Raw genomic sequence first — 9,412 nt, forward strand, 5'->3', positions numbered from 1 at the left:
GCTGCTGCTGCGCTTTCACACGGAGCGAGGTGGTGAGGCGTTGTGATTTGAATGGAGGGGGCCTGGCCCAGTGGCAGACGGTCGACGGAGCCGAGGGCAGGTGGGTGGGACTGCGGCGCCAGGCCCGGGCCTGGGGAATTTTGTCGTCCCCCCCCCCCCCCCCCCCCCCCCATGGCGGCCCTGGCTGGGAAGTCTTAGGAAAGTTAATATTGGACCAAGACTCATGCATGCATATTTTTCAGAATTTTCCCACAGAACTCCAGAAACTGAGACAGGAATATCTAGTTGTGTACCTGACTATAGCTGTCTTTGAGCTTGGATTTGGAAAAGGCCAGGAAGCTAAACCCCAGATCCTTCTCTTTACACCTCCAGAAGAGAGGCACTCATTTACTCCGCTCTCTTAATGATTTCTGGCTCGTTCTTCCCAGTCCTAGAAATGCACAACTTGAATCAACCAGGCACCGTGCTTTCTATTTTTTTTCTCCCCTTCGTTGTGGAATTCTCTTCCCCTCCATATTCGCTCAGAGCAATCTTTTAAAATGTTTGAACTTTTATTGAAGACTTGGCTCTTTAAAAAGGCCTTTTCTTTAAATTTGGTTGGATTGGCTGTTCCCTGTTGCCCTCGTGGTTTGTTCCTTTTTTCCTTTCCTTACTCTGGCTTGTCCTTCCTTGCCCTTTTCCCATGTTTACTCTTAGGTGTATGTATGAGTATGATATGACTGTGTGTTCTTTCCTGTCACAATTTGTAGTTCCTTCCCGATTATCTCTCTTTAATTTTGTAAACTGCTGTAATCCTACCAGATAGGTATGGCAGTATATCAAGCACAAATAAATCATGAACCACTCCATATGCACTGCTGAGTTAAAAAGAATCACTATGGACAAGAGTACACAAACCTTTGCAAATATATGTTGAGTGGAACAATGTTTACGAATGTTGGTGCCTGGTCAGGAGAGTCCTTAAGCAGGTCTTTGTATGAGTAAATAACATTAGCATTACCTCTGCACACAGCTATGTCTGTGCAGTATCAATGGTGTTTGACCACTCCTTGCTAGTGGAGTTAGTTATTTTCTCCTTTACATGCGAGTTCGGCCTCTGAGAGGTGACACATCTTTCCCCACTGCTTTTATGTATATGTCTTTTATTTTTTTCATTTTCTTTTGCTCTGTTCTGTAAAGATCAATGAGATTTACCTAGATGTGTAAATACTTAACAGAAGTGTGTGATTATGTATGGCTTTTAATCTGCAGACAAAAAGGAAATGGAACTGTGGGGGTGGAGCCAGTGGCAGGAACAACAGGAAAAGAGGGATACTGGATTGGGGAGCGGAGTGACTATTCTATGCTCTGTTCCAGGCTCACCCCCTCTTCCCTACAGGCTGCTTGGAAGGGAGGGGCTTGACCCTGTTGTTGAGCTGTACCTAGAGTCAGTCATGTCTCATTTCCTCATATTAAAGGACAGTTTATCAACTGCCAATATCAGAAAACTATTTAATATTAAGAACTGGGCAGTCAGTAAGACACCTGCACTTTTGACAGTGTGTCATGTGCCTTCAAGATCCAATTTCCCTTTACCTTTAAGACCTGGATAAAAGACTCATAATATAAGCCAAGAGCAAGGTGCTTGGTTAAAGGACTAGTATCACTGCACTTTGACATCTGTTGTGGTACTAACAAGGTTATCCTTGTCACTCCTCATGTCTGGCCTAGTTATAAAGCCCCTGGCTTGAGTGATAAGGCAAGCTGACACCATCAAAGGCTTCTGCAGTCAAGATATCTTTCTATCCAGTAGTTCTCAACCCAGTCTTCGGAACACACCCAGCCAGTCAGGTTTTCAGGATCTCCACAATGCATGAGCTAGATTTCATAGAATGGAGGAACGTGCATTCAAGTCTGTCTCAGTGTATTAATGGTTGGGTATCCTGAAAACCTGACTGGCTGGGTGTGTCCCAAGGATTGGGCTGAGAACACCCTGCTCTATACAGATAATATTCTCCTATTCTTTGCCCTTTGTCACATGTCTATGTCAAAAATGTTGGAGCTTTTTCAGAAATATGCACTAGTTTGGGGTTATAAAGTAATACTGATCTCTCATAGGTCTTAAAATTGAAATACTTGGCTAGTTTCAGACTTTAAGCTGACACACTTTTCTGCCTAGGCTTCCATCACATCACCAGATGTATTTCTGATCTGTACAAAGTTTTTTTTTTGTTTGTTTTTTTTTTTACAGTTTTTTTTTGTAAATTTCAACAGGATAGAGAGAGTGGGTCTAATTGTATTCTGGCTTGGCCAGGCAGAATTAATACTCTGATAAGAATGTTCTACCTAGATAACGTGGTACAGTATGTGCTGAAAAAGATAAAGCTTGCTCCAGATAAAGTGTTTAGAGAGTTCAGCAGGAGAATGTCTGTTTTAATTCATAAAGATGAAAACATAATGGTTTCTCAAATGTAAGGGTGGGATGACTCTTTCTAACTTTACAATTATGTTATTGAGCATCCAAGCTGCCTCCTGTGAGAAATTAGTTTAGCTGACTATTAAGTAATGATTGATTTGCAGTAACTTTCTTGCTTTTGCCCCCCCCCCCCCCATATCACATGGCAAGGTGTGTTCGTAGATAGCAGTGGTGTAGCTGTGGGGGGCCATGGGGGCCTAGGCCCCCCAAATTGGCTCTGGGGCTCCTGGTTTGGATGGTAAGGGTCCTCCACTCCCACCAGCTAAAGTCTTTGTCCCACGCTGGCCTCGCATTGTTTGGTGCCCTGTCCTGTTTTCAGTTGCTGTGCATGCTCGTTTTAACATTCATGTGAAATGTTTTGATAATTTTTATCCAATTAAAGTATATTATCCAAATGTCATAAATCTACTAGATCAGAAGTGGGCAACCACAGTCCTTGATGGCCACAACCCAGTTGGGATTTCAAGATTTCCACAATGAATATGCATGAGATCGATTTGCATACAATGGAAGCAGTACCCAGTTGGGATTTCAAGATGAGCCATCAAGATCACCGATATTCTGTATTCAGATGTGAAGAAAGGGACTTCATGTACAATAGCTTTAAATATCTTATGTCGACCCAGTCAAAGATTTCATTCTGCCAACATTTCTGCGATTCAAATATTTCCCTTATTATGTCATCTGTTCTTTGTACTTTTGGGAGCAGAAGTTCTTTTGCAGCTAGACCTGCTTTTGCCTGTGGGAAAATGCTAATTATTACCCTGTCCCACCCTCTCTTGGGTTCCACCATATGTGTGCACTTATAATGTGTGCACTTTTTATCTAGTGAAAAAAAATGGGCTGTTAGATGAAGGGAGGGAAGTTACACATGGGAATTCTATAATCAGATCTACATGTGTAATATCCGGCATACTAGCCAAGTTTTCCAAGGGAAGCTCCTTAGCTTGTAGTACACACAGCACTTTAAGCCCATAGGGCAGGAGACATAATATTACTCTCTTTGTTGTATGGTGAGAAGGGGTGGAAGGTTGTATTAATGTGAAAAGGCATGTGCTTCGCCAAGCAGAACAGGGCAGCTGAAACTCTTGATAAAGAAAAAAAAATTGTCAGTATATTACTGATTGTGTAAGAATCAACGTGCTTGGTTCACGTTTTAAGGCCAGCAGGATCTTGGTTTTTTTCAGACGGAAAAGGATTTATTGGGACTGAGTTTAATTTGCCAAATTTTCAGGCGTGGGAGGCCTAAGACTCCAACCTCCATTCTCTTAGGGGTCCTTTTACTAAGATGTGCTGAAAAATGGGCTGCGCTAGTGTAGGCGTGTGTTTTGGGCACACGTAGATCCATTTTTCAGCGCCTATAACAAGTCTTTTTTTAAAAATGTTTCCTGAAAATGGATGTGTGGCAAAAATAAAAATTCACGCATCCATTTTGGGTCTAAGGCCTTACCGCCACCCATTGACTTAGCAGTAAGGTCTCACGCGGTAACTGTACGGTAATCGTCTACATGCATAGAATGATGATTACTGCCCAGTTTCTGCCGTGCGCAGGAAAATAAAAATAATTTTCCGGCGTGCATAACAGATGTGTAAAAAAAAAAAAAAAAATGAAATTACCACCCGGGCCATGCCGGTAGCCAGGTGGTAACTCTAAATTGACATGACTAGGACATGCCTACACGGCTTAGTAAAAGGGCCCCTTAAAGTCCTAGCAATACTGCTGCCCCTTTGGCTGGCAGCTGCAAGATAGATCCAGTGTACATTGCTAAGGTTGCTTGGGCCTTTTTCTGTCATCGTCCGTCTTATGATCAGTATCATTCTTTTTATAAATGCAGAGTTTATTCTTACTCTTGTTATGAGGGGGCAAGCAAAGGTGAAGGTTTGCTCAGGGTGCTTAATACCCTTTAAACAGCCCTGCTTACTTATTTTCTTAATCTATCCAAAATAAAGCTGGGGCTGCCTAACAGAATGCACTGTCATCAGGAAGCAACTCCAGAGGTGTTAGTACAGAGAAGAATTGGAAAATGACCATGTGAGAAGTGTGCAGCTCAGGGGCATAGCCAGACAACAGATTTTGGGTAGGCCTAGGCAAGAAGTGTGTGGGCACCAAGTGTTTGTTCCCACCAACCACCACCAAACTACTATTTCAACTGATGGGAAAACGTTTCTTTCCACCTCGGCAGTCTGCAGCAGGCATGCACTGAAAAATGAGCATGCTCAGGTGCCGGTATTGTGGAGAGTTGTTGGCCAAGCTTGGGCTCCCCACCAGCTACCGCTAAACGTGTGCTGCTTTTGGGTGGGCCTGAGCCCTAAAAGGGGCCAGCTTTGAAAATCGGAGCAGCAGTGTGTCACCTGCTTCTGTCATTTTTGTTACACTAGACTAACAGGGCTACCCCTTTTGAAAGTTTTTCAGCTGAAAATCTGGCTAAATCTAGCCAGTCAAAATGCCTCTCTTGAGCTTTAAATAAATGTACACATCTATACAGCAGATCATGTTTATCCACTCCTACCCTAGTTAAGATAATATTTAATCGCCACTCTGACCTCATGTGCAAGTTTCTTTAAATTAGTCACCTTATTTTCTAACTCCTCTTACTCTCTTACTTATCTATAGTTTCCATCTTTGCTTATACCCTTTATTGTGTATTAAAATGTTCTATTACTTACTGTGTTGACAATGTAAGTAGTATATTATGCCATACTTTGTATTGCTGTTTTAATATTTTTACTGCTGCAATTTTCTATTGCTTATGTTTGATTTATTCCTACTGTACACTGCCTTGAGTGAATGCCTTCAAAAAGGCGGCAAATAAATCCTAATAAATAAAGAAAAAGAAAAAGTGCTAGAAACATAGGGAAGCACGGTCCCCTAGCAAACTTCAGGGAAAGGGGATGGTATATAGCCATGCTTACATCATGGGTAGGACTTTCATGCATCTTAACAGCCAGAGTTTTCTTCAACTAGTGGAGATTGTGCTCTCACCTTGAGCAATTGGAAAGGAAGGCTATAAATGTAATACATTTTAGAAAACTGGGATTGTAAGCAAGCAGGCTGAAGAAGGAAATGGGAACTTATGGCAGACTCTATTTATTATTCTATTAACATAACACTTTGTTCTCCAAAGCAAATCGCATGGAGGGCATCACCCTTGGTTACTTCCAGTATCCTGACTCACCTTCGTTGAATCTACTGTTGGTGTAAGTGTCCAGTAACAGAAGTGTTTTCATTGTACCATTAACAAAATAAGGGAATTGACAGCAGCATTCTAAAACCAATGCAAAAGAAAGCGTGTGTCTCTCGGGTTTAATTTTGGAGCAGGAGAAAGTTCACATCACATTGCCAGATCAAAAACTGACCAGTTAGGGAGGGGGCAGACTGCCAAATATATCTACCTGCCTGTTGGCTAACCTCTGTTCTTACCTTGCTGTTTGTCCATTTGGGGGAACCTTACTCTTGATTCATCAACATTTCAGTTCACTGCTGTGTTCCAAAAGGTGCTGACCAAGGTTGTTCTCAATCTATCAGACTGTGGCACCCACTTCTTTCAGATTGGAATGACCACAACAGCTTCATAACTTGGCGTGCTGGACCTTTTATTCAGTGCCTTAGCCTGTGGAAATCTAAGACCTATTTGGGTTATATTCGCCCACCTGCACTTATAGCACTACAGCTTCTCCATTAATTTCCTCCTTTACTTTTGCAGGCCTACCAGGACAGTGGGACGTAGTTGGAGAACGGAGACCCATCCTCATGGTTCACATTTAGGGTTTGCTGCTGAGTACATTTATGTCAGATGACTTGGAATGCGATGGCATCAGTTCATTCTTTATTTCAGGGATCTAATGACTTCCTCTGCATCATCACATGTTCTAGTGATTCATTTGGGAGGCAACAATATTGGCGTGTCATCTTGCAAGCAGTTGAGTTCTATGGAAAAATGGGACCTGTTTGAATTATCCAGTATGATGAGTGGAAAATGAATAATGTGGTCTGATGACATTCCAAGACTCTGCTGGGCTGACTCCATGATCTCAAGAAGGTCAACTGACAGGTTGGAATGTGGAAAAGTCTTGGGGCCAGGATCTGGCATGAATGGGTGACCTGCATTCCAGGGAGTTTTCAGCCAGACCAAACCCATCTTTCTGATGTTGCCCAAGACCACTTCTTCCACTTTTTTTTATTTTATTTCAATTTAAACATTACAAGTTACATAAATTCACTTGCCATTGCAATACAGAGAATTCAATTATAGATAAGTATATTATATAAAGAAATCAAATCACTCTTCCTTAGACCACATAAAAGTTAAGGGCGTGACAAAATTTAAGGAGTTATACAGCAAGAAAAAATAAAAATTATCAGTAATTGGCCTGGCCATTTTCTACTCTCTTTTTCTTATTCTCTACCTCTATTTCTGGATCCATCAGGTGCCTTTTTTAATTTCAAAAAAGCACTGAGTTGTTCAGGCTCCCAAAATACATATTTGTTTTCTAGATACGTTACTATGCATTTACATGGGTAGGCTAATAAATATTTAGCTCCTATCGATCTCATTTCCTCTCTTAATGTTAGAAATTTTTTCCTTCTGTCTTGGGTAGTTCTTGTGACATCAGGATAAATCCATAGTCTGTAACCACAAAAAGTTTTCATAGAGTTTTTAAAGTATATCTTTAGAACCGAATTTAAGTCTTGCTCGAAAACAAATGAGACAATTAAAGTGGACCTTTGTGTTATATCAGACAATGAGTTTTCCAATATAGCAGAAATATCTTGCAATCCTTCACTTCCAATCTGTTGAGGTTTTTCCCCAGTGGCAAATTGACCTTCTAAGTTTCTATTCTTTATTGGCAAGTAAAAAGTTTTGTTTAGTGGGGGGATTGCTTCAGAAGGAAAATGTAGAACTTCAGACAGGTATTTCTTAAAAAGATCTGTAGAGTTTATACCAATTACAATCGGAAAATTTAAGATCCTAAGGTTCAATCGCTGGTTGTAGTTCACTATTTGCTCCATCTTTCGACATAACTTAGTAATATCTACCACATTAGTATTGGAAACAGTTTTTATTTCTGTTACCTCAGTTTGTAGTTGAAGAAATTGCTGTTTTGTTTCTTGTTTGGTTTCTTCTAACGATGTCACCAAATTATCAAGTTTAGTCCCCAAAAGTATAGTCTCTTGTGCTGAGGTAGAGACCACTGATGTTAAGTGTTGTAAGGCCCTCCAGATGGAATCCACAGTTACCACCATGGGAGCGTTCTTGTTCTTCATTTCCTTCCCCACCTTTTCTTCGGGGGAAGCCCTGCCAATAGAAGCGCTTTCCGCGAAGGCCCTGCACTTCCTGCCTCACCCCGATTAGGTGCCGGCCGTGGTGGAGGGTTGAGATCAGGAGATAACGATGTTTCGTGTCCCAAAAGAATCGAGTCTCCTTTCCCGATTTCTTGAGCGGGAGTCGCCATTCCAGCTTGAGAGATTGCTGTTGTATAGCGGTCCAGTGTCTGTTGGACCGGGGATGAAGTCCTGTCCGATGGCAGACGGACTTTCACCAACCCCTTTCTTTTCGTGTGGGGCATGTCGAGGAATTCAAAAAAGGTAACGCCAGCATAGAACACTGCTTACTACACAGCATGTGTGGCTGCCATCTTAAGTCACCGCCCAGGCCCAAGACCACTTCTTAATGACTTTCAGAAGTTCCTTAAAGCACACTTTTTCACTAATAGCACAATTTTTAATGGTTCTGCCTCTTGGCTTGGAAAATGTTTCCTTTGATCTGAATGAACTTGCTGAAGTTCTTGCTTACCATTGGATCACAAGAGATTTTATGTTGCCACTCTAAGGTTAGAAGGCGTGTTCTGAAATCTAGGGAACTCTGATTGTTCCTCTTCTTTTTACAGGTCCCCCCACCCATTTAATAAGGACTCCCCTTACCATCGCTTTAAGAGCATCCAACAGGTTCCATCACTAACATCTGTGTGATTTACAGCCAAATAATTCTGTATAGTCATCTGAATTTCTTTAGATCTTTTCATCGCTAAGAAGGAACTCGTTCAATCTATAAAATCCCCATGGTCTTGCTCCTCCCGACCCGTGAAAGGCTACCCACACAGGCACATGATCGGTTCAGTGCCTGCATCCTTCACTTTACCCCTCTTATTACGGTGTATAGACCTCACTTTAGCATGAGAATAAAAAGTGTAGCTCCAGGTATCAACCTACTCTAAACTTCTTCACAGTGCCTTTCTATGGAACTTAGTGAATTCCCTTCATCCTTTAGAATGGGTCCGACTGTTCATCTGGGGCATTGTTAGTGTCCCACCCCCATTATAACCTCATCTTTTATAAAAGGTCCCAGAGTGTGCGTGCTGTATATCTTTTTTTTTTTAACGGCTTGGCCTGGAGCTTGGTGCATAAACATTAATCAACGTCATTCTGACCTTGGTATTTTCCCTGGATAACCAAGCATCTGTTTGATATCTTTATGTACCTGTTCCGCTTCAAAAACAAACCCTCTCTTAAAAAGTATAGCTACCCTCCTCCTTGTTTTTTGGTCTCCCCTTAGCTTGATGAGTTAAGAGTTCAACATAATCCCTATGCTTCAATAATTGTTTTTCCCTGTCTCTTAAGTGAGTTTCCTAAAACAAACAACAAAAAAAACCCACCTCACTGGAGCCTTTGTAGTTCCCTAAAAACAATACTTCTCTTTCCTGGATTATTGAATCCATTAACATTCTAAGAACCAATCACCACTGCTGTTCCTTGCTCTAATGCTCTTACTGAGTTATCCCCTGCTTTGCCCACCCACAAGCTCTTGCCCGCTCCCTTCTTCCCTCCTTATGGTGATCATTCCCCCTCCCTCAAAAGCTACCTAAGTAAGGGTCGCCATGTCGGGAAGGCTTACATTCTTCACCCAGCCCTCTTTTTTTTCTATATTGGGACGTAAAAAAGAAATTCCTAAGCAATGT

At 41.7% G+C, this 9,412-nt stretch overlaps 1 protein-coding gene across 2 annotated transcripts in view; it reads left to right on the forward strand.

Annotated features, from left to right (window-relative positions):
• TLCD3A (TLC domain containing 3A) overlaps nucleotides 1-9,088 on the forward strand; it is a 29,565-nt gene extending 20,477 nt beyond the window's left edge. The window contains exon 6 of one of the 2 annotated variants that reach the window (XM_030186290.1): nucleotides 2,868-3,396. The gene's annotated coding sequence lies outside the window, so the exon portion shown is untranslated. Of the gene's footprint in view, nucleotides 1-2,867; nucleotides 3,397-6,159 lie in introns of those variants that run through there. The other variant, XM_030186289.1, reaches the window with a different exon arrangement.
• The last annotated feature ends 324 nt before the right edge of the window (nucleotides 9,089-9,412 follow it).

The sequence above is a fragment of the Microcaecilia unicolor genome, chromosome 13, assembly GCF_901765095.1.
Source record: "Microcaecilia unicolor chromosome 13, aMicUni1.1, whole genome shotgun sequence".
Lineage (NCBI taxonomy): Eukaryota > Metazoa > Chordata > Amphibia > Gymnophiona > Siphonopidae > Microcaecilia > Microcaecilia unicolor.